The following is a 25,446-nucleotide window of genomic DNA, read 5'->3' on the forward strand; positions in this document are numbered from 1 at the left end:
TGCTTGCTATTTATTGACTTTTTTGAAAAAAAAAAAGTTGTAAAATTTTATTACAAATTAAAAATGAGGTTCTTAAAGATCTCAACTTGACCAGATATGGAACAATGTAAAAACCTTTAAAGGTATATTGAGAAAAACCAGGCTTGACATGCAAATTCCATGTATTTTTAATGTATCATGGGACCCTTCCTGGTTTGACAACCACCCCTGCCCCCAACTTGGAACCTACTGCTCTATAGACTTTGATCTTTTGAGATGGGATCATCCGCCCGCCCCCAGTCTAAATCTCAGAAGCAACAAAAAAAGGGTCCACAATTAAAATGGATAAACACAGAAGAGTTAAGTAGTTGTTGACAAAGGTCGGGAACCTGGAACATTACTGAGGATACCAGTCATCATCCCATAACCTGCAAGAAAGACCCAAAGATTAAATAAATTTGATGGGTCGAGAGCGCTAGTGATACTTTCTCCCAGTGATAAAGTAAGTCTCCCACATTTTAGTGGGCATGGACTAGTCCACAGTCAGACCACTCAGCAGACAAAGTGTGATTTTACAAGCATTTATGGGGGCGCCTGGGTGGCTCAACTGATTAAGCATCTGACTCTTAATTTTTTTTTTTTAAAGATTTTATTTGTTATTGGACAGAGAGAGATCACAAGGAGGCAGAGAGGCAGGCAGAGAGAGAGGAGGAAGCAGGCTCCCCACTGAGCAGAGAGCCCGATGCGGGGCTCGATCCCAGCACCCTGGGATCATGACCCGAGCCGAAGGCAGAGGCTTAACCCACTGAGCCACCCAGGCGCCCCTGACTCTTGATTTTAAGTTCAGGTCATGAGATCGAGCCCCACCTCAGGCTCCCTGCGCAACACAGAGTCTGCGTGATTCCCTCTCTCCCTCTCCCTCCAGCCCCTGCCCCTTCTGGTTCGCTTTCTCATTCTCTAATAAATAAAATCTTTAAAAGTATTTATGGAGGGAGAAATACAAAGATGAAGGCCATGACTAGAAACCAACTCAAAGATAAGTGGGAAGAGGTAAGAAACTGATAAGAAAACAAAATGTTAGGACCTATTTCTTTAAAGAAAGCTTATTTTTAAACATTAAAATTTAAGGCTTGGCCCATCCTGGTCACCAGTAATAATATCAACAGCAACATCGTCAACAGCTTCTTGCCGACTTTCAATGATAATATATTGTATTTGTTTTACCTTTACCTTTCTAGGAAAGCTAATCTCAGTACATTTCAGGTTCATTTCCTCATTGATGTGTCCCTCTTTAAACATTATTAAAATCCCCTGAAGGCAAGATACTTCTATATCTGTCTCAAATGTAATGCACTTGTTTCTTGAGACAAGTTTAATTTGCCTTCTCAAAGAAAAAAAAAAGCTTCCTATTCCTAGTCATACCAAAATGCTCTCCAATGGGTAAAACAGAATTCAATTTGTTAAAAAAATTTTAAAAAAGCGTGTGTGTGTGTGTGTGTGTGCAAGCACACACAGATAAACCCAGGTAAACGCACAGATAAACCCAGCATGTGGTGATGTGATTTCATTAGAGGACTTGTTGAATGGCAAAATTATTTCAAAAGAATCTTGCATATTCATTTTTTTAAAGATTTTATTTATTTGATAGAGAGACAGCGAGAGAGGGAACACAAGCAGGGGGAGCAGGAAAGGGAGAAGCAGGCTTCCCGCCAAGCAGGGAGCCCGATGTGGGACTCCATCCCAGGACTCTGGGATCATGACCCGAGCCGAAGGCAGACACCTAACAACTGAGCCCCACAGGCACCCAGAATCTTGCATATTCTAACTTGGATTTCAGTTTCTTCTATTTGGAACTTTAGGACAATTAATTTAAGCAATTTGAAAACAATTTTGATTGCTTAAAAGTATTACAAGGAAACAGAATTCTAAAGTATCTAAAATTAATCCTACTTGTCTGAATGCCACCTGGGGTTAAATTCACACTTTTGATTAAATGCAATCTTAATTCAGGGATTTAACTGGGACAGCACATAATTCCCTCCAGCTTCACTCTGGGATCAAGATTATCACTGCACTAAAAATACAGTGGCATGACTTCATCCTCCATGTATTTGCTTTTTTGAATAATCATCCTCTAAGCAATCTGAAAGCCAAGGCAATGGAATAAAACCTATTTGACATGACAAGTTACATCTCATTCTAAGGACATTCTCCTGTCCTTAGGACATGGGAAGGTGGGGACACCTGAAAGAGTGACAATTTTACCTTACCACCCAGTGTTAATCACTTGACGGATTTTGGTTCTCTTTGACCGATCCTGCAACTCTGTATCAATCAGTCAGGATATTCCCAGACCGCATTTACGAAGACTGAATGCCCTTGCCTATCAAGTGAATACAAAGACGAGCATTATTTTGCACAGAGTGGAGAAATTGTTCGATTCAGCTGAGATTAGTCAAAAAAGAGGCAAAATCTGGCAAAGGAAAGGGAGTCATTCTTCTTATTTCCCCATGCAGAGGACACGGGGTGATCTGCTTAGTCTCCAAAGTAAGTCAGCGTCTTGCTTCTTCATTCCATGGCTCACAAACAAGGATCCTGAAAGTTCTATTCACGCGGGGAGAAAAACTCTTCCCCAGTGACTAATGCAGCTCCACTGCACAGAATCACTTGTTTTCCTAGCTATTTAAATATAAATAACAATGACACTTGTTTCTAAATTTCCATGAACCCTATTTCTACGATTTGGACCACACTGGAAAGATTCGGAGTAGGGTGTGGGAGGGTGAGCCCCCTAACTTCACCGTTGGGTACCCCAAGTCTTCATTTCATCCACTGAATTCCTTTTTTCAATGTGAGGCGTTCTCAATATTCCGGTCGCTTCCGATTTTTAATCTTTCTCTTTAAATCTCTTCATTGTCAAGATTTCAAATCTCGGAAATCAAGCAAGTACCACTTGTTATGTTGGCGAGCTCTAGCTATGAATCAAACGAGGGGTTGGATTAAAAGTCAATGTCTTTTCTTCCCCCTGCTGCTAGAAGATAAATATGTAATTTTAGGGGCAAATGCATGAGGTCTGCTTAAATGTTCTATGTTCTTTGGAGGTTCATCTACCTAAATGAGCTCAAAAATCCGTAAGTAAGTAAGTAGTATGAAGTCATAGATCGGGAGAAGTCTGGATCAAGACCCCCACGGTGGGCTCCCCCTCACCCAACAGCACAGAGAAATGAGAAAGGTCTGTCTTTGGAGTGGGTGTCTGACTTGGGTTTCTATTATATTCATTCCCACCCCGCCCCCAGAACTCTTAACCTTATACTTGGCAGGGAGGGCAGGGGTATTTTGCAACAAAAACACTGCAATTGTGGCAGATCTTCTAGACCCTCATCACCCCCTGAAATATTTAGCAAACAGCTACTTTGGTCAGGGTAGGGGAGAAGCCTGCCTTTGAGCCTCAGGGGAAAACACAGTCCAAAATCCCCAGGCCAAACGGAATTGGCATATTCCCACCTAGATCCTGTTGCCCAAAGCAAACCAAATGTTTTCTCAATTTCAGGGTCATTCCCTCACCTGAGAAACCACCAAGGAGGTTTCCAGCGAGGTGGTACTTGACAAAACCTGCAGGTCAGAGCCCATAAAAATCTGGCACAGGACGTGATGCAGGAAGGCACGGGCTGGGTCTCCACCTGCCCCCCGCGAAGGCGAGGCAGAGCCGGCTCCCAGCTCCCCGGTGGCCCGCTGACATGGCAGAGGAGTGCTAAGTCACTCCAACGGGCCTCCCTCTCCCTGAGCTCGTAATTCATACCCAGTTACAGTTACAGGAGCCCCAGGGCCGAGGCTCGAGGACGGAGAGAGAAAACACATTTTCATCACTGTCATCAAACCTGACACATTTTCAGCGTGAAGACCCAGGAGCGGAGGCTCTCCCCCATCTAGCTTCCTTCTTTCCCGCTGTGTGTTTTGGATGCATCACCCCGGAGTCCGTTGTGTCAATGTTCATGGAAACGTGATGCATTGACCGTACCCGGGGGCTGTCAGCAATCGTCTCTAGGCACCCCCCCGGGCCCCACCTCCGCCGAGCTCCACTCTGGCACATTCGGGCTCTCGGCACCGGAGCAGCAGCCGGCCTGGGCCACAGTTCCCAGCAACCCTACCGAGTCTTGGCTACCGGGGAACGGGCCATCAAAACTGTCGCACCCGAGCGCACTCCTGAGACTTCGCTGAGTGTGACACTTAGCAGCTTGGTGTCCCGGTGTGGGAAGGCAGAGGATAAACTGCGGGTCCTCCGAGCCAGAGAGAGTTTGAGGATTACGCCGTGATTTCGTGAAGGTCCAAGAGGGCCAGGGCAGCCTCAGACCATCTTCGACCCCCACAGCAGCCACGCGGTGCCTTGCCCAGAGTGGGCCCCACATGGGGGTTTAGAGAGGAGGACTGTATTCATTGCTCTTACAGGAATCATTTCTGGCCCAGCCCCATATATGTAAAGGAAACCAGAAAAGCAAGCTCTCAGTTAATCTTACTGGAAAGAGGAAGGAAACAATTTTATGACATTTCCAGACAGGATTAGGCTCAGGAGAAACCGAGGAAGTGATCGTGTGCTGAGCGAAGGGATAAATCACACAGACAGTGGTAGGTTTTTCCAGTCCTTTGATTTCCAATGGGTCTCGAAAATCATTGGCGCCCATGATTTGGGAAGCACAGCTACTTGATCTTTTGTTCGTGTTCTGTGCAAAATAAGGTCTACCTACTGTTTCTTTATACCACCCACATGTCCCAAGAAAAGATCCTCATTTAACCAGTGGGGATCCTGAGGCACAGGGAAGTCGAGTCACTGGATAGAGAGTAAGGGACCCGAAACCATTCTGATGAAGTAAACCCATGCCCAGGTCTGTTTCCACCGAGCACAGCAGCTCCCTTCTGAAGTATGTGGCCGGTGGAAGAGGCTGGGGGCACATCTTCTTCTCTTTCCTTTAGGCCGTCACAACATTTCTATGCCTGGAGCTTAGTCAAAGCTGATCCCATCATTATACTAGAGGCCGACCTGGGTGAATGGTGAGGGAAGGAGAGGAGAGAGGATAGAAAACAGAGTCATGTTGGAGCTTTTATCACCCACCCAAGGAATTTTGCAGAGGTCTTCAGTGACTCAGCTAGAAGCACTGCAAAATGGGTTAAGACACGCACTGAGTCGGCAAATGGCAGAAGCATCTAACGCGTGAAAAATAAAAAATCTGAATCAGGGGGCACCTGGGTGGCTCAGTGGGTTGGGCCGCTGCCTTCGGCTCCGGTCATGATCTCAGGGTCCTGGGATCGAGTCCCGCATCGGGCTCTCTGCTCAGCAGGGAGCCTGCTTCCCTTCCTCTCTCTCTCTGCCTGCCTCTCCATCTACTTGTGATCTCTCTCTGTCAAATAAATAAATAAAATCTTAAAAAAAAAAAAATCTGAATCAGGAAGAGAATTCTTGGCCCAATACTGGCAATGATGACAAAAATCCTCTTTTTCCCCCTCCAGGGCACCTTCTGACTTATAATTTAAGAGCACATGAAGTTCAAGGTCTGAAAATTTCCCAAATTAAAAAAACAAACAAACAAGAACAAAAACAACTCATCGCGACTAAACGCCTTAGTTACCCAGCTGCTCTGAATTAAATGGAACAGACCAGATGAGGTGAGGCAAAGGGAGACATGATGGTTGCTGATTAAAAGTTGGGTCTCTACAGTCCAAGGAGCCCGTGTTTCAGAATTCTTGCTCGTCCCGTGAAAAGCAGGCTAACCTCAGACAAGTTCCTTAACCTTTGGACGTCAAATGGGGAAGGTAATTGGATCCAAAGAGTAAATGAGTTGATTTCATGTCCAATGCTTAGCACAGTTCCCGGCACGGGAATACCCACCATGCAACCACGGCATTGCTGTGCCAAACGACGCCCCCTGAGGAGTGGAATTCTTTCAATTAGCCCAAGAGCTGCAAGCTTCGGTTTAGTCCCAGACGACCAAGGGTGACACTGAGCATGAAGTTTTATCAAGGCACACCGGACCAGAAGTCAGGAGATCCGCTCTTATCCAGCCCTATACCTCTTTGATTTCACTTTCCTTCCCTACGAGTTCACAGGTTAAAATCAGAGGAGGGATTTGACCCGAGGGGTGAGAATGTTGCCACCAAGTCCAGCAAAGGGGGCAGGAGGTGTTAAGCAATGGCTCCAATCAGTGCTCTAGGCCCACTCCTCTCTACCTTCCAAAGTGGGCCATGTCTCGAATACAGTAACCCAAGAAGACTCTCAAAGGACTGGAGATCCCTTGGTTAGTAAAATTCTATGCAGTCTCTGAAATTTTTAGACCTACATTTTGTCTAGCGTTAGGATGATCTGCATTAACCTTCAAGAGCTGGCAACCAGATAATTAAAAAAATAATAATTAAAGCTGTTTTAGGAATTTTCATTGTTTTATGCAGATCAATTTTCAACTTTTTTTTTTTTTTTCTGACGGAGTCATCAGCCTTGAAGACTGGAACCAAGGAAAGCTCTGTTGATGTCAGAACTCCATGGAGGGCAGCCAGGATGTTTCTCATCAAAGTAGATTTCAAGATCCTTCGAAGAAGAATCCTAATGAACACTGATATCTTCGAATATTCCAAAGCCAAGCTCAAAGAAGCAATGTACATAAGAGGTCTGCGGTAATATAAGTAAGTAAATAAGCTCACAACAAAGAAGGTCACAAAGGATTCCACAAACTATTCCACATGGTTCCAACCACTGACAAGAGAGCTGGTAAGTCCGTCTCCGTGAGAAAAATCAGATCAGACCACTTCCAGCATTTCCTTAGCCATTAAGCCTAACTTAGACCCTTCCTTTGTCTTCTCTTGCTTACTGAGATCCCGAATCCTCCTGTTGGGATTTCTATCAAGTTTGGCCCTTGTAAGAAACACTTCCAAGCACTTGCCAGACGATCTCAGTAAGTAAATCCCTGCACCTCAGCACCGTGCTTGGTGGGGGCGTCTTTCCTTCTATGGTATTTTCTGAGCACCTGGTTCTCTCTCCCACAACTACAATTAAGAAGCATTTTAATTATTTGCCGGGTTTCTCCATGAAAGCACACATTCCTAGAAGGAAGAGACCATACTTTCCGTATTGCTGTCCCTGGCATTTGGCAGGTCACCTGGCGGACCAGGGATGTGAAGTGCCTGCTAAGTGAATTAATCTGTCTATTCCTACAGAGGACTTTGCACCGTACTTAGACTGGTGGTCAAGGCCACTTCCGGGGAACTGGTCTAGTTCCTGGAACTGACTTCAACCCTTGATGATACAGGTAATCCTTGCTCAACTTTCAAATCAGTTTGGTTCAACACTCCTTCACTGAGCACCTGTCACACGCCTGGCACAGGTTTATCAGTCACTCCACCAGCAAGCCTCTGCCTTTCCGGAACAGGGAAGACAATTTAGTTAATTGCTGACAATTAACTGGAAGGCTGGTCTCTGCCCTCCATCGCTCACAGCCCAGTGGGTAGACTTATTCTAACACCCAGGGGCACATGTCTTAGCAACAGAAGATTCCCTCGGTCCCTTCTTTCTCTTAAATGTTCGTTCCTGCAACCTTTTGAAGGCTTCAGCATATTCTCACACTGCGCTCTGGGAAGTGGGTCAACCCTACAGAAACCCAGAATCCTCATCCTCAAGTGCTGTTGGTAAAATCTGTCCATCTAAGCACCTCTTAGTTGCTTCAGGGCTGTGGCTCACACTTGTCACCTTATAGGTATAGCAAGACTCAAGGGGAAATACCCCCTTCCCTTTGGAGTTTTCCTGCCTACTGAGACGGGCTATGACGCAGACCAACAGGAACAGAAGCCAGGTAGGAACAAGACTAGTTTTCCTTTACATAAAAGAAATTGCAGCCATGAGTGGTTTCCCAGTATTTGTTGTGTAGAAATAGGGGTGACAAAACTAGATGGCTCTAGATTTAATTCTAGGAAGCAACACTTACTCTGTCACCTGCCGGAGGGCCTAGACCCACCTCACTATCAGCTGCCTCATCTTCTTGTGACCCAACGTGCAAGGCACACAGTAGGGATGATAGAAATTATTTCCTTTCCAACCCACACCCTCACCCCCATCAGTCTGGGGCAAAATTGTCTTGTGTTTAGCGACAGGTCAGGAGGACACGCTGGGAGTTCAAACATGGGTCGGTCCACCTGCAATTCACTGAATTGTCTGGAAATCCATAAAGCCACTACCAAACGTAACAGTCTCTAGAGCAAGAAAGGAGATTTTTCAAGAGCACATTTCCACAAGGTTGGGATGAAGAGTTTTCTGGTTTGGGGTGGCATACTCAATAAACAACCCCATCTTAAGTAGGTATTTAAAAACCACTGTCTAGGGGAGTGACAAGTGTGAGGTCATTTTTCACCTCTAAGCTACCGCATACTCTCCAGAATATGATTCTATGGTTAGAGTTTTGTTCCCCAATCACCCCTACCACAATGCCCGACAGGCGCTGTGGCCAGTTCTCAGTTGGTAAACCGCCTGCTGAGGCTGACTTCCATAAAGAACTCTAGAGAAATTCCTCCTTTCTCTCGGTCTCTCCAGGGTGAGAAACCATGGCCGTTCCAGTCCTGCCTCAGGACTGGCTGATATGCCCCCAAAGCATTACCCTAGAGTAACTTCTAGATGCACTAGCAGATACTAGGGCCCAGGGCAGCCAACATGGCCTCACAGGGCAAGCCCTGGCTCCTTGTTTCTGTACTTCATGCATGCCTTGCCGTGTCTCTCCAACAAGCCCTCGATGCCTCAACAGGCTGGAGTCTGCTCCCTAACTGCAAACCGCATCTGTGTTGGGAATCCAGGGCCCTCGGGAGGCAGCTGGGAAGTTCAGGTGACCGTTCTTCCCAAGACTTCCCTCCTATTCTGGAATCAGTGACTTAAGAAAAGCAAACAGCTAGCTTTCTACACCTTGTAGTCTTGGATGCATACATCTAAGGATGGGGAGAAGAGCCTTACCAAAGAAGTCACCGATAAGCACAAGACAAAGGCCAACGGTATGCTTTCTTTAGTTCACTTCTTGTGTTCTGCCATGGGTCCTTGACCATTTGGGCAGGGATCTTAGAGATCATCAAGCTCAAACCCTTCATGTTCCAAATGAGGAACTTGAATCCAAGCAAGGTTATACTTGTTTTGTGTGAGAAGAAAGGTCTTTCTCCTCTTAGGCCTGCCTTTCACCACCATTACACAGCCCAACACTGGACACTTGGCCTGTAGGATCACTGAACCAATATGGAGGACACCCTCCCCCACTCCCCAAATACACGCAAGAAGAGAAAGTTGCTCTTTATTTTTATTTTTTATAATTTTTTATTTTTTTATTAACATACAATGTATTATTAGCCCCAGGGGTACAGGTCTGTGAATCGCCAGGTTTATACACTTCACCGCACTCAGCATAGCACATACCTTCCCCAATGTCAAAGGTGCTCTTTAAAACAAACTTTTAGCTTTATATAATAATCTGGCAATGAAGTACTGATTCGGAATATGGGCCTACAAGGAAAGTGCCTTCTTACAGACAGTAAGTACGCAGTGAGGGCTTAATATGTGAAGTTGAAATGAACCATGAATTAATAATGGCATTCATCAAACTGAAATTCTACTGTTATTAGTCACGCATTGGTATTTGTGGGCCGTATTCCGTCAATCACTCGTAAACATGCACACACCTAGTAACCACCCAATATCAGGGACAAACAAGCCAGGTTCCGGGCTTAGCGAAGCCAGTTTTTGGCGGGGTGACACTACCCACCCAAGAACTCACTCCAATGTTGGCATTTTTTTTTTCCCAACTGTGTTCTCAACACAAGTGTTATGTCACTGTTTTTATCTCAAGATGTGTGTAAAATGTTCAGGCACACTGAGATAATGTCAGGCAGAGTGTTCGGAGAATGGTCTCAATGTTCTCAAACACATTAGCTGAGCAATAAACGTTCACTCCCTTGAGGTAAAAAATATCAAGAAAAAGAAAAACACTGCGATGTAAGTTCTTAGAGCCCTGGCCTGTTGGTATTCTTGCCAGAGGACGTTCCCCCGTTATGAGGTGACCTACCTAGGTACGGAATTTAGACTTTTCTGGTATCCTGGCCCACAGCATCCCACCGTAGGCACCGTTAAGCGTGTTCCCTCGAGAGAGCAGAACAGCCCCCAGTGTCCCCTCATTTGCTTGCCAAGATCCACAGTTATCAGTTCCAGGCACCTGACCTACCTCACCTCTAATCCTCTTAACAAAGGCTGGATGTTATGCCCATCTTTCAGACTGAACACTGAAGATTCCAAATGCCCAGCGAAGTGTCCCAACTTACCCACGCGGATACGAGAGCTGGGAGGTCAACTGAAAAGCCCGTGCTTTTCCACTAGATGATACACAATCGCTGAATTACTCTTTAACCAAAAGTAAAAATGAACTCAAGCAAACGCTCTTACACGAGCTGCCCCTCCCCAGCCTGGCATCGAGTCTACGCTTCTTTATGTTGGCTAAGGACCACGGGAAGTAAATGTCAGGACGCCCTGTGCAGCAGACATTGTCAACAAAACGATTCAGGTAAAGATGCCCCTCTACAGTTCCTCCTCCAGGATGCTTACTTTAAACACAAAAGCGCCTTAGATTTTCACTGTAAATTGTCAGAACTAGAAATGTGAGAATAAGCGCAGAGGAAAGCTGTGATTTCTGTGGGTTTGCCAAAGTCTGCGGCCCAGAAGAGCCAGGATGAAAGGATTTTTCCCCTAGAGTGGTGTTAGCAGGGCGATTTCTTGATTGTGTCAGATGGAGTTTCCCCAAATGCTAACCTGTGAGCCACGGCCTCACCATGCTTTAAACTTTGTTTTTAGATGGTCGTGTTTTCAGAAGAAGAGAAAGGTGAGTAATGAAAACAGTACCAATAACGACAGCCACAATGTACCGGGCACCTTCTATGAGTAAGACGCTGTCTATAAATCCCATCATGTAATCCCCTTAACAGTCCTAGCAAGTTGGCTGGCCTCATGGAAGCTGGGAAACTGGGACTCAGCAAGGTTCAGTGCTTTGCCCAGGTTCCCGCCGCCGGGAATTGGCAAAGCCAGGACTCCAACCAGATCTGCCTCCAGGACCCACTGAATGAATGCCTACACACCCTCTTTCACATGAAGCGAGGCAGGACCCGAGCCGGATCTGTCAAGAGGCTCATTCAGAACTCGGTTGCTACTCATCGCCTCTGTTGGTCCCTTTTTCAGGCTCAGCCAGCCTCGGGGGTGAGGTCTTCCCAGCTCCCTGGCACCTGCTGGTAGAGCCCCTCTCTACACATGGGGCAGATCCCGTGGGCCCATCACCAGCTCTGGTGCTCGGTCCACTTCCAGATCTCCACTGAGACCTCCAGGAGCAGAGAACAATGAGTATGTGTCCTTGGGCACCCCATTCCTTACCCAAGTTGAGCCAGACACTCCCCCCTCCGCCCACAACGCCCACTTAAACCTGCTAGGAATTCTGCCATGAATACCCAGCCGTCAGGACGGCAACGGTTTTGATTCCTAAGGAACAGCCACCCTGTCACATTCTGAGCCCTGAACATCCAGCAGGCTCCCGGATGACGAATCTGCCAACAGACTCTCGCCCCACGTGCTGGCTGCCTGCCCGGACCCTGGCCCAGCTGGACCTGAGCCTCCCGACTTGCCAGGCCTGGTCACAAGCCAGCGGTTTTCTCTACATCCTCCTTTTGACCCGGGAGCCCAAGGAGGGTTTCTGAATGAGGGCAGGGAAGCATGGGAGAGGCCCACCCTTCAAGGCCCTGAGCAAAGACCTCTTTTAAGAACACTCATGATCTCTCCTGGCTCTCCTTCAGGCTTCCAGGCTCAATTATTCCTTTAGAAGTACCTCCTCTACCACCACCACCACCACCACCCTCCGCACTCTCTAAACATGGCGTCTCCCCCGCCAGGGCCCGAGCACCCCCTGCCTATCCACTTACCACTTACCACAGTCCAAATACAGGCTGATTATTTCTGTGTATCTGTTCACTTTCCATCTTCCCACAGGAACCCCCTGTGCTCTGCTGAGGCCATAACCTCACGGCCTCCATGCTCGTCTGTGGCGAACACAGCCCGAACCAGGGCGAGCCAATATAAAGAGAATGCAAGCCACGTGCTTGCTGAGATTAAATTCACTAGGGGGCCACATTAAAGACACAAAAAAAAACCCAGGTGAAATAAATGGTAATACTCTGCTTCAGCCCGGTTCATCCAAGCTGTTACCACTTCATCATGTAAGCAAAAGAGAAATTACCAAGGAGCCGTTTTACGTTCTGTGTTTCGGTTCCAAGGCCTTGAAATCGGGTATGTGCTTCACACAACATGTCTCGACGTGGACACCAAATCTCCACTGCAAATACCTGATTCGTATTTAGATTCCATAAAACCGACCCTTTAAAGAGTAGACTCACCGATCCAAATTGTATCAAACACAGGTACACATCTCCTAGTCACGGAGTCAAGGCTAAGTTTTAAAATTATTCATCCCAGGACCGGCACAATTGCGGTTCAAACCTCGGGTCCTGGTGTCATCTGCACCTCTTTCCACTCTCAAAATTCTGGAAGGTTCTAATGTGTCATGGAAGCTTCCAGAGAACCAAGCTCCTCGCAGGCACCTGGGAAACAGCTGTTGGATATTAATGAGCAGAGCACGGCTGGAGTCCCGAGTGCACCTGATGCTTGCCTCTGACCTTCTCCTCTCTAAATCCAGCTTGGGGGAACAACACACAAACAGACCCCTGTGAGATATAAAAAGCCTAAACTGGCCTTTATATGAACAGAATTCAATTTACAGTCTTGGGCGTTTTAAATTTCCCTTTGCTCTGCTGCAGTCTTTCCTTAATCATATCTTTCCCCCATGATCACATGCCCTTTATTTCCCCTGAATATTAACATTTTTCTCTGATACTTTCTCTCTATTGCCTTGATGCTTTTTTTTTTTTTCCCCCTCCTTCTTCTTTTTCCATTTCCTTTCGGTGATTAGCTGCCCACAGGGCTTTGGGAGATCTCTCAGATTTTTCAATCCCACATAAATCTGGTCTACTGAGCTTCCCTGACCTCTGGTTGTTTCAGACTAATCCCGTTCCTCCCCGCCTCACCCCTCCATTTCCCCTAACTCGCTGGCTGGTTAGAATGTGACAATTGCTCTGATTGAGTCTTCTGACCTGATTTAAGAAATGAGGGCAAAACAAAGATTTGTCAGCGTGATTCTGATTTTACAGTTGAAAAAGGACCCTAGCTCTAGCCTATATAATTCTTTCCTACAATCTCCCTCCATCTCAGTCTTCGCCTCCCATTGATTTGGTCGTATACACGCGTCCACGGCCCACCAGAAGTAGGAGCTGGAGCACGCCCTTTGCGGCTGGACGTGTGAGTCCAAATCTCAGCTCCTCTACAAATGGACTGTGTGGGGCACTGGGTGGCTCAGTGGGTTAAGCCTCTGCCTATGGCTCGGGTCGTGATCTCAGGGTCCTGGGATCAAGTCCCACATTGGGCTCTCTACTTGGTGGGGAGCCTGCTTCCTCCTCCCTCTCTCTCTGCCTGTCTCTCTGCTTACTTGTGATTTCTCTCTGTCAAATAAATAAATAAAATCTTAAAAAAAAAAAATGGGCCGTGTGTACAAAAGCCCTCATTTCAACCTATAGAGAATAGGGAATACAATACACTTCTCAGAGGGCTTTGGAATGTTGACATGAGTTAATACAAGTGAAGTACTTACAACCACACCAGACCCATACTGAGTGCCCCATAAAAGGCTAGTATCATTCCTGTAGGTCTTTAACCTTGTCTTACTCATTCTTATTTCTCCCCTGCACTTAGCCCAGTGCTAAGTCATGCACACACCAAGTGCCCAATGAATGGCCTTCCAAGCTGAATGTTTATTGGTTGCATATGACATCAGTGGGGGAGGACTCTCATCAGGTTTCTTAAGTTTCACCTGGCAAATAGCTCAGTCTGTCCCATGGCCACCAAGCTGGCCCCAAGACCAGCCACACTGGAATGTGTACCACGGCTGGACACGGAATGCCAAACAAGAACTTAACCAGGTGAATGCAAATCCTTCGGTCGGTAGGAGGGTAGCATAATTGCACACACAGCTCGTGGCGACTCAGCAGCATCACCTCCTATAAGAACATGGAATTCTAGAGTCACAGATATACAAAAGGACACCCCACAGCATGCAAGATGAAGCCTAAGCTCTTCAGCCCTGAATGAGCAGCGATTTGAGACCTGGTCCCTAGAGCCCCGCCTTATCCACCCCTTCCCCTCCCCACCCCACTCGCCCTATACACACATGCCTAATCTCTAGCCAAAATGAGATGCGGCCTAAATAATGACCTTTCTGGTCACGCATCTGAAACTCTGCCCGTCTTCGCCCTTAGAATGTCCTTGTGCCACTGAAATTTTCTTGTCCACCAGCCAACTTCTATCTCGTAAGGGTTGGCTCCAGGGTCGCCCCCCCTTGAGAAGCTATTGCAGAGTCCCCAACTCTTCTCTCCATGTTCCTCCTTGTTGTGGACATACCTCTATGAGGGGCCTAACGGCATCCTTGTTGTCACTCTCTGGCCTCTAGATTGCGAACTCCTTGTGAGCCAGACTCCAAAGTAGACGTGCAGTGTGGACTGGATCAACAAATGAATTAGCATACCGCTTTCAAATTTACAACAGGCCTTTTGCAGAAATTAACCTCTGCAGGGGCGCCTGGCGGGCTCCGTGGGTTAAAGCCTCTGCCTTCCGCTTGGGTCATGATCTCAGGTTCCTAGGATCGAGCCCCACATCGGGTTCTCTGCTCAGTGGGGAGCCTGCTTCCTCCTCTCTCTCTGCCTGCCTATCTGCCTACTTGTGATCTCTCTGTCAAATAAATAAATAAAATCTTAAAAAAAAAAAGAAAGAAATTAACCTGCAATCCTCCTACCGCTGGGAGATCTTATTACCATCTCCATTTTATACGGAAGGAAACTTTTGCTCCTAGAGCTAAAGTCATTTGCCCCAGTGTTCTTTGTCAGTGCAATGGAGCGATCAATAGAATTAGTGCTTCTGACTCCAAATCAAGGGTCCAGTCTCCCATGGAAAGAAAAAAATTCCATGGACATGATCTTAATTCATCTACAAAACAACCCTGTGAGATAGAATAAACTGAGGCACAGATTGAAGCTCACGACACTTACCTAGGGGGCCTCTGAAGCTCATGCCTTTCTCCTGAACAATGTGTCTCCAAGCTGCGTGCTTGGTAGATACACATGGGTACTCGGAAAGCAGAATTTCATCCAGCAGTCATTCACGGTCAGGCTGGACAGACCACTTTTAAGTGTAGAGTCTGCTGAAAATGTCCTCATAAACTGCGTCCGGTCCCCACTCCCGAATCTCCCCGTATCCCCATTGGGGCAGGAGCGAGCAACGGGCAGGTCATGAGCACTGCTGAGCCTGGACCGGGGCAAAGGCTAATTGATTCTAGAACAAGGGGCTTGTTCTTGCTCAGGCATCGCAGAAAGCAAAGTAGGCCTTTCCAATTTAGACCTTACACTTAACCACTGATAATGAGTTGCTTTTACATAATCTCGAATTTACCAAACAGTTTTAAATATCATTAGAACGTCACAACAACCCACTTAGACAGACAGGGCAGATATTAGTATTCCTAATAAATGACCACATATAGCATGAGAGAAATCTAAGATCTGGAATTCAGGGAGGAAGTCACTGTTCTTTCTTTGGCTTCATAAACTCTCCCTCTCAGGTAAGAGAGGAGGATGCTTGCCCGCTCCCAGATCCTTGGTGAGACGCTCAATGGGAACAGAATCTCTCAAAACAAAATTACCTGAGAGAAACCGTCTCACCATACAACCACCAGCAAACAATTATTACTCTCTATGTATATGACTGTTTCATGAGGAAACCAGACCATTGAACAGAGAGAGTCTCCTCTCTTCTTGCCTAACGGAAAATGTTACGAGCATTACTATTAGAACATATTTGAATAGAATATTTTAAATTAAAAAATGAGATTTGTAAAAATTAGAAGGAGAAAACCAACATGCTAGACAGTTTAGAACCTTTGAGGCAGATAACAACAAGCCAGATAATTAGCAGGATTCTAGACTCGACTGGAAACACCATGTCAGCCTTCCATAGGGAGAAGCAGGACTGTGTTTCTCAGCATATGGTAGCCCAAATCCTCAACTTCTATTTCTGTGAGAAGACAGGAGGGTGGGTACTTTTTTTTTTTCCCCTCCCAGCAACAATTTCTGATTCTTAGGTCCACCCACAAGTCATCAAGTGTAGGAAATCTAAGCTACAGTCACTAATTTGCTATTTATTGTAACAACACTGCCTGATGTTTATACAGCACGTTCCATTCTGGGATCTCCAAGAATGTGATGATCCTTTCCACGGAAACAGATGGAGAAACTAAGGCACACAAGACCACCAACACAGTCACCCTGAGAAGCCAAGAGCAGGAGCCCTATTGCTCATCCCTCGACCCACCTCCTTCTGCTGGGACTGAATCAAGATTCGGGATCAAACGAGGCCCCGTAACCGGAAGAGGAAGGTGGGCCTCCCTGAGCACAGGCGCTCCGGTCTCGGGCAAGGTGGGGGTACAGGAAATCCCATGAAACCCACACTCAGTGTGACTCAGAACCCGAGGAACAGCCCTAGGGCGAGTCTGTGGACATCAGCCATTGGGTAGGATGCCAGGGGCTCAGTGAGGCCCTCCGAGGAGTTTCCCTGCTCCGAGTCTCAACTGTCCCCTTCATATTTTAACCCCTCAGCTTTCATTTCTGCCTAAGCTAGTAGTGGCCTGTCACAGCTTCTCGTGAACGAAGGCTTCCAAAGCCCATCCGAGAATCGCTGAGGAAGACGATGCGCGCCGAGAACAGAGAGACGGAAAGACGAAGGACGGAGGGGAGACCACGAGAGGCCGGCCACCGAGGGGGGAAAAACTGCATCTATATTGTAATCCTGCCCAAGTTCCAAAGTGTTTTGCTTTCCTCTCTAACTGAGCTCCAGGCAGCAATGCCTGCCAGCCGGAGTTCCAATACTTCTCTGCAGTTTGTACCTTCAATTATGCACAATTGTTACTATGAATCGCTTCCCTTTCACAGAAGCTTCAGTTTGAGCCACACTGTTTCGCCCATGAATCTAGAATTATCTCAAAGAAACATTTGAGGGACATTAACGTCTTTTCAAATGTGTGATGAGATGTCGGAACCACCCCCCCCGCCCCCGCCAGAGCCGAGGCTGCCCTGGAAGATGGTCCAGAAAGGACCGAGGAGACACATGGGCCTGGGAACATGACCAGTCTGGATGGTTTGGCCAGGCCAGGAGCTTCCCGGCCGTGACTGTGGGCAGCTTCCCGAAGCTCAATGACGTCTCTGTAAAACGAGGGTGACAGCCCTCACCGCTCCACAGGTATCAGGAGGATTGAAGCAGAGAACATTGCGAGGAACTTAAGAAAGGGCTGAGGCAGGGTAAGGAGGAAAGGGTTCATATGGAGAATCACAAAGTATGCCAAGGCCAGAATCCGACTCTTATGTTAACCAGAAAGGACACACTCAGACACATACTGAGATCAAATATTACTGCTTTGTAAATACGGCTGTCCCCGCTTGCCCGTGGTTTTGCTTTCCCCAGTTTCGGTCACCCACAGGTAGCGGGGGTCCAGAAGCAGATGCTCCCCCTTCTGAGAAATTGTCAGAAGGTTAGCGGTAGCCTCATGCTAAGCCACAATGCCTGTGTCATTCCCCTCACTTCCGCTCACCAGATGGGCATTTTACCATCTCATATCAGCGCAAGGAAGGGAAGTATGGTCCAACCAAACCTTCTGAGAGAGAGACCACAATCAAGTAATTTTCATTCTAATACATTGTTGCACTGTTCTATTTTATTGTTGGTTATTGTTTATCTCTTACTATGCCTAATTCATCAGTTAAACTTTATCACCAGAGTGTACCTATATTAAGAAACACAGTAAATACAGGGTTTGATACAATCTGCCATCTCAGGCGGCCACACTGGGGGGGAAACAACTGTATAAAATGTGTTTGCTGATGACGTCACTGCCTTATGCATGACTGGGGAGTCAGAGGTAACAGGTTGCAGTGCTTAAGGACGTACAGATTGAAAGCTTGGGCAACTTGTTAGTGAATCTGCCTTGAGCAAGTTACCCAACCTCTCTGGGTCTTTGTTTTCTCATCTGTAAAATGGAAAGACCAATTAAGAGCACCGAACTCTCAGGCTGATCAGAGCATCAAATGATTTGAGTGAGTGCACGCATTTTTGACAAGAGGGATATTAGCTTAGATGGTGAAAAAAGTCTTAGAAAATTATAACGGCCTGTGATCCTCTAAAGCCCAACCTTGCCTGACAAAAATGTACCTCTTAATATTTAATTTTTCTCATTATGGAGAAATTAAATGTAATTCAAATTCAACTTAATTTCATTCATTTTAAATTAAATTAAAATTTTCTCCTTAGCAGGGCAGTAATGAAACAAAGATGGAGAAACACTGAGTTAGTATATATAACATGTAGTAAGTACACAGGAATTATCTATTGTGATGATTTTTATTCTGATTTTTAGAGCCGTGGTACCCCAGCTCCAATTAAATGCTATTGTTAAATTAATTGGAAGCTACAGTTTGCGACTAAAGTTGAAGTGTTTTAACCTATTTAACATTATTTAAATCATTAAAAATGACTTTTAAGAATGGGTGTTGGTGAAAAAGGCTTTCAAGGCTGGGAGAAGGGAAGCTGATTTTCAGCCATGCCTGAGAGTTCCAGCCAAAAGTACGTCAATTTTCCTTAACAGTTACTTTTTACCCTCATACTTTGTATCTTTGTCAGAAAGGAGAAAGACAAAGGCAAGAGAAAGCTGGTGCAGGAAAACAGCCTGTGCTTTAGTAAGACTAGTGACCTCGTCTTTCTGGGTCTGCTCCCTGGAAAGAAGTGCCCCTTTCTCACAAGTTTGTGAAGAGCATCAAATGACAGCGCTCAGGAACTGCATAACCCAGAGCTCAGCACAGCATAGGGGCTTCACACATGGTAGTTTTTCCTTCCAATTATGTATTTTGAATTCCTATGAACCATACAATGGAGTTTTGCCTTAGGATGCAGTCAATATTTCGTGTAGAATTTTAAAAAATATTTGGAAGAAAGAGGTCTATAGAGAGAAGGGAGGAAGGGAGAGAGGGAAAGAAGAAAGGAAGAGAGGGAAGAAAGGAAGGAAGGAAGGAATTTCATTGTTCTTACAGAATGTGCAAACAGACAGCATTTCAAAGATGTGTAGTCAGCCAGTACTGAGTATAGAACTATGTAAAGTACTAAGTAAAGTGTGTCCTCTCATAATTTTCCTTTCTACCTGGAGAGGGCTATACCCATCAGGTCTCCTGTCAAGAAAGCTCCAAAGCAAAAGGGTAGGGCATCTTTGGAGGCCACACTCCCTGTGAGCTGGCTTGAGTCTGCGGCTGCGCACTCCCGAGTGGTACCCTGCACTCCCCTCTGTCTCCCTGAGTGCTAAATCCACTTGATCCTGCAGCCAACCCCCCACTTAACTCTCCTTAATAGTGATGTTGTGGAGAGCCAAGCATTTTAAGTGTAACAAATTGCCATTGCACCGGCTGCAATTATGAGTAAATTTGATCTTGAAAGAAGCCAAGGCACAGTAACTCAATAACTTTGTAACAAAGCTATCGTTCTAATAAGGATAAAGTGCCACAGTGTTTTCCCGGGTGCTTCATCAGCTTTCTTGGACACCAGAAGTGGGGGAGGGAGACGTTCAAGGATGCACCGCCCCTCCCTCCCAGGAGGCTCATTAACCAACTTATGTGCTTATAAATTCATAAGCCACATCACGGTTTACAAACACAAAGGCAGATGATTGATGTCAGTTGCGTGTTAAAGTGACTGATGAACCTAATCTGAACAATAATGGACATAAAAAGAAAAATGCTTCTGTGATGATAATTTCAGAACGCTCACACAAACTCTTACATGGGAGAAAAAAAAAAATCCGGCCTCTTTTTAGAAACAATATACCAGGTATGTTGCACCATCACTTGGTTTTCTATGCTTCGGTGGATCTTTTAGCCACACCATTCAGATGCTCTATAATGTCACTATGTTACTATTTGAAGTTTATCAGTTTAATACCTTCCCATGCAATGCTGAAAAGAGTTTTCTGCATCACCATCTCCTTCTCCTACCTTTGGTTTATGAGACTGACTCAGGAGCTTTCCTACCCTTGGTTTAAAGAGAAGGAAGCTTCCCATCCCACAGGGTTTTACAAAAGCTCTTGAGTAAAATTCCATCTCTACCCTTAACTCTTACCACAGTGATAACACCACATCTTTTTTCTTTTATTAAGATCTGATTATTCTGACTTACAGTTTCCAGAGTGTGGGGATTTGACAGATGCTTATCCATTTCTGTTCAATAATTAAGTGAGTAAATGAACAAAGCAAATATTTTCTTTTGTTATCCCCAACTCTATTATAAATGGGTGTGTGTACGTATACACATGCATGCGCGTGCATGTAAATAAAACTACCATGCTGTTTCTGCTTTCACAGAAAATTCGAAAAGCAAGAAGAGACAAACAGGTCTCATCCCAGCAGGCACCTGGCAGCGGCTTCTCACATTTGGCTCCAGATTTCGGGCCAAAACTCAAGCGCAGTCCTACGGTGAAATGCATCCCTTCAAACTCCGCTCAGCTCACTAAACCCTGCACCCACCTGACTCACTGTTAGGCAATTTGACCTGGTATAACCACTGCCACATAGCGACTCGATAAAATATTTATTGGCGCTTGTTAATGCTTCTTGAAGCCCTCCCCTCTCTCATACGCCTTTTTCCCAGTCTCGCTTTTCTTGCCTCCTCACCCGCAAATCTTTACCTTTGGTGCTCAAAACAGAAGGGTGGATTATACATTCTTTTTTTTTTTTTTTAAGATTGTATTTATTTATTGGACAGACAGAGATCACAAGTTGGCAGAGAGGGGGGTAGGAAGCAGGCTCCCCGCTGAGCAGAGACCCTGATGCGGGGCTCGATCCCAGGACCCCGAGATCATGACCTGAGCTGAAGGCAGAGGCTTCACCCACTGAGCCACCCAGGCACCCCTGGATTATACATTCTTCTTCCTGAGATGAAACTGTTAAATCAAAACATTTGCCCTGCCCAGCAAAGAAAAATATGCAAAACCCCCTTGGAAAAGAGAAAAAAAAAAAAAAACTAAAAAACACCCATGAGACAGACATTTTAAACTATGAAATTCAAAGAGTTACTGAAATGTTATTCAGGTTCCCAAAGTCAAAATGGCAAATGTAATGCATACTGATGACCTGGGTTTACAATTTGCAAATTGCATGGGAGCGAGAGAACTGAATTTCCTTCCAAGTCATACAGTGCACACTTCCAGCAATCCCGACTGTGCATTCGTCTTATTTCTGGGAGTGGACTAAGAATTAACAAGTAAATACAAAACCTACATAGTGGCAAATTTGCCTTGTTCCAGACTTAAAAACATACTCCATTCAGTTGGTAGTAGCTTTACTCGTAATCGTTGAAACCTGTTATAACCCAGATGTCCTTCATCTGGTGAATGGATAAACTGGGATTTGCCCCCACAATGGAATACTACGCAGTATTCCATCATACTCATACTCAGTATATAAAACGGAACAAACCACTGGCAAACACTGACACACACTCTCAAATGCACCAGGTTAAGTCAAAGTAACCACACTCGAAAAGCTCCATATTATATTATTCCATTCATAGAATGTTCTAGAAAGGGCAACTATAGGCCAGAGAACAGATGAGTGCTTCTCAGAGCTGGGGATGGGGGGAGGGATTGACTATAAAGGAACCCAAGAAAATTTTTGATGGTGACAATTTTTCAGTGTTCTAGATCTTGACTTCATGGTGACAAGACTTTATACGTTTATCAAAACTCACAGTACTGCACCCTATAAAAGACAAATTTTACTCTTTGTATATTGTGCCTTAATTTAAAAAGCCCTTTAAAACTAATTGATAGTGGGGGAAAAAAACCAAACAGTGGTAGCCTCTGGGGGAAGACAACTGACTAGAAGGAAAGGGGTCGGAGAGAAGCCTATGGGGTGATGGGAATAGTCCCATCTTACCAGAGGTTCCGGTTACGTACGTGTACGCACTGGTCACACCTCGAAGACTCTGTGTTTAATACCTGTGAGTTTCACCATATGCAGATTTTATATCAACAGAAAAGAAACCAAAAATAAGCTTATTAATGACATGCCCCCCGAAGTATTTAGGAGGAAGAGGCAGATGTCTGCAACGTACTTTCAAATGCCTCGAGAAATGAAATGGATTAACAGATGAATAAAGACGGGCAGGTGTGGAGACACGTGATGAAGGAAGTAATGGTAATCGTGGATCTAGATGCTAAGGAGAGGGGTGTTCACTTTGAATTCTCTAATTTTGCTGTGTGCTTGAAAACTGTGGTCATGACATCAGAAAAAATCCATTCTAAAGAACTAAAATATACATGCCATCTAATGAGGATTTTTAAAGACTTAATAACAATATATGCCATTAACTCTTGGAAAGATGTGAGCTATCATTTTTCTTATGACTCCACTCCCATCCTATTTTGTATTATTCAGATTCAAAGCTTGTAAATGTTGCCACAAATGCACAGCTGTGCCTGTCACTTCACAGGGTCTGTTCCACGACAAACTTGAATTAGACACACAAGGCTGAGCATGGGCTCTACTTATCCACTGATGATAGGAGAAAACGAGCCCTTACAGAATCCTAATTCCCTGCCACCGAATTCACTCACGATGCAGGAACTGGTGCAGAGGGAAGAGGGGTCTATAATTTTATGCTCAGTGATGTTATCCCAGTGCTCCCTGTGCTCTGAGCTATGGAGTCATCAAAGAGAAAAAGGCCAACTTACTGACTGGTGATTCACCTTGCTATCAGGTCTACACGGGGAGCCTTTGCCCTCTCGGGGTAATTCAGCATTCTCAGATTTGTGCCAGGCTGGACTTCTGACCCTGTTCCTATCAGTTAATTTCATACCCTGGTTAGAGCTTATGCCTATGAAGTTGGAACTGTCCCCATGCAGGTGCAGTGCTACAACTACACTGCTTTGAAATTTCCAAAATCTAGAAATCTACAAATTATGTTGCTTTGTTTACAATCACACAGCCCAAAAGCGGAGAGCTGATCAGGCTGATGCTCTCATTTAGAATGCCCTTGTAGTGACCGCTCCCAGGTTAGTCATAGCGACGCTCTACCCCAACACACACACACACACACACACACACACACTCTCTTATAGAGGTTTTGCCTTTCTACTAAACAACAAAGAAGCAATCATTGGGCCGGGGCAGCAGGGACAATTTGAGGGCTGGATTACAGGTACTATTGTAAGTTGGAAAACCAATCAAAATGCCCCAACATACTACGGTCACGAGATACAGGTATCCCCGGCTTTTCAAAAGTTTGCACTATTCCCCTTCGCTTTTGCAAAAGACCTACATTCGTACCTGTTTTTGCCAACTGGAAGAAATCCAGAGAGTATTTTCACTTTTATAAAAAAACAAACCTAGAGCTACGTGGTGATTTTGCAGCAAGCCATTATAAAGGCAGAGCACCCCCCAAGCCATAAGCCCAGCACCACCGAGCTCCTTCCCGGGGACCCACACTCAGCACCTCTGCCTCAAGCCCGCCACTGCAGCTTTGAACTAGGTCTGGGAGCACCTGTATCTCCATTTACACTGCGCATCTATTAGCAAGACATTGCCTAAAGCATCAGAAAAGTGTATGAAGGGTTACTTTTGGGGTCTGGAAATGCTCAGTGTTTTTTTTTTCCCCCCATATAAATGAATGCTCACTGGTCCTTCGCTTTATGCCATTTTTTTCCTTGGAACGCTCCACTTTTAGCTACAAGGGAAAGGTATACTGGGATTTTGGTCAGTCTCTGCCAATCTCAGCTGTGCCTCACTATGTGTACGTGTCTCAGAACCACTAGGTTTTTTCCTAAATGTAATCTCAAGATTATTTAGGTATAAACTAGGCTTGCTGGATTAACTAAATACTCAGTTAAATTTGAGTTTCAAGGACACAACAAATAATTTATTTTAGCATAGATATGGCCCATGCAGTATCTGGGTCACGCTCATGTTAAAATGTGTTCTTTTAATGCTGGCAGCCCGAGGTGTAAATATAAACTTGATACGAGTTAGTGAAAAGCTTTTAAAATATGTTAAATGATGCTGTCAAAAGTCTCAGCTTTCCACAGTTGCCAGCATATGGAGATCAAAACTGAGGCTGAAAACTAGGTTTTTGGCCTCAGACCTGGGCTCCAGGTTTACTAGATGGTAAGCTCCCCGAGGGCAAGAACTATCTCTGCTTTTTCTGTTTTATCTCTGATGTCTGGCCCAGCACCTTGTACACAATAAGCTCTTAAAACCATCTATGGGGAAAGCAAATGAATGGGTGATGTCTGATCTCTCTCTCATGCTACCTCATTCCCGGGGGACTTCAGGTTTCCCTGTGTTAAGGAACCACCACATTTTTTCCCCGATCTTTCAAGAAAGCAACTGTGTCATTTTCTCTCTGTGCACAGATGGGTTGAAAAGGGGTTTCCCACTGGTTCAAAGGTAAATCTGAAAAGCATGTCTATATCTTTTTTTTTTCTTTTAAGATTTCATATTTATTTGTGTGTGTGTGTGAGAGAGAGAGATAACAAAAGCACAGGGAGGCAGAGGCAGAAGGGGAGAGAGAAGCAGGTTTCCCACTGAGCAAGGAGCTTGATGGAGGGGTTCGATTCCAGGACGCTGAGATCATGACCTGAGCTGCAGGCAGGCGCTGAAAAGACTGAACCCCCCAGGCGCCCCAAGCATGTCTTCATCTTAAGACAAGTTATTGAAACATTCCACCTAGAGCAAAGGCTGCCCTTGAGCTGGGGCCGAGCAAGTCCATACTAAGGACACAGTCTTGTTACTCAGCTACTAGCTTTGCTGGTCTTCTACACTTGTTTTTTGTTTTGTTCATTTTTTTTTCTTTTAAGTGTTTCGTTCATTTTTTTTTTTTTTTCCTGGAATGGCAGCTTGGGCCTGACAGCTCAGATATGAAAATGCTTACTTAGCTTTGCCAGTGTATTAAAAAAAGAATCTACATATCCACCAACAATTTTCATTAACTGGGCCCACCCTTGACTCAATCTGATCTCATTTTGGGCCTCTACTATTTTCCACCTCCTACCCATACCCCTACCACCACCCTCCGAAGATACTGCTCATTTCTCATTTGTGCGGCTGGGCTTTTAAAGATTTGTTCTATGGTGTTGTCATTCCAGAAGGTATCCCATTTTCCTTTAGAAGAACTTGTATGAAGTACCACGTTTTGCTGTTCGATATGGCCTTCTTCTGAAATCCATGCACATCAGCAATGAT

The 25,446-nt window shown here is 45.4% G+C and overlaps 1 protein-coding gene and 1 long non-coding RNA gene across 4 annotated transcripts in view; both read right to left on the minus strand.

The window, feature by feature from the left end:
* On the minus strand, positions 1–23,591 carry LOC116571053. Its single transcript, XR_004277674.1, has 3 exons — positions 23,577–23,591; positions 6,431–6,445; positions 1–142 (listed from the first exon to the last, which is right to left on the minus strand). It is a non-coding gene; the product is annotated as an uncharacterized LOC116571053 (long non-coding RNA).
* PCSK5 (proprotein convertase subtilisin/kexin type 5) overlaps positions 1–25,446 on the minus strand; it is a 449,406-nt gene that overhangs the window by 371,301 nt on the left and 52,659 nt on the right. The window lies entirely within an intron of this gene.

Source organism: Mustela erminea, chromosome 12, assembly GCF_009829155.1.
Source record: "Mustela erminea isolate mMusErm1 chromosome 12, mMusErm1.Pri, whole genome shotgun sequence".
Classification (NCBI taxonomy): domain Eukaryota; kingdom Metazoa; phylum Chordata; class Mammalia; order Carnivora; family Mustelidae; genus Mustela; species Mustela erminea.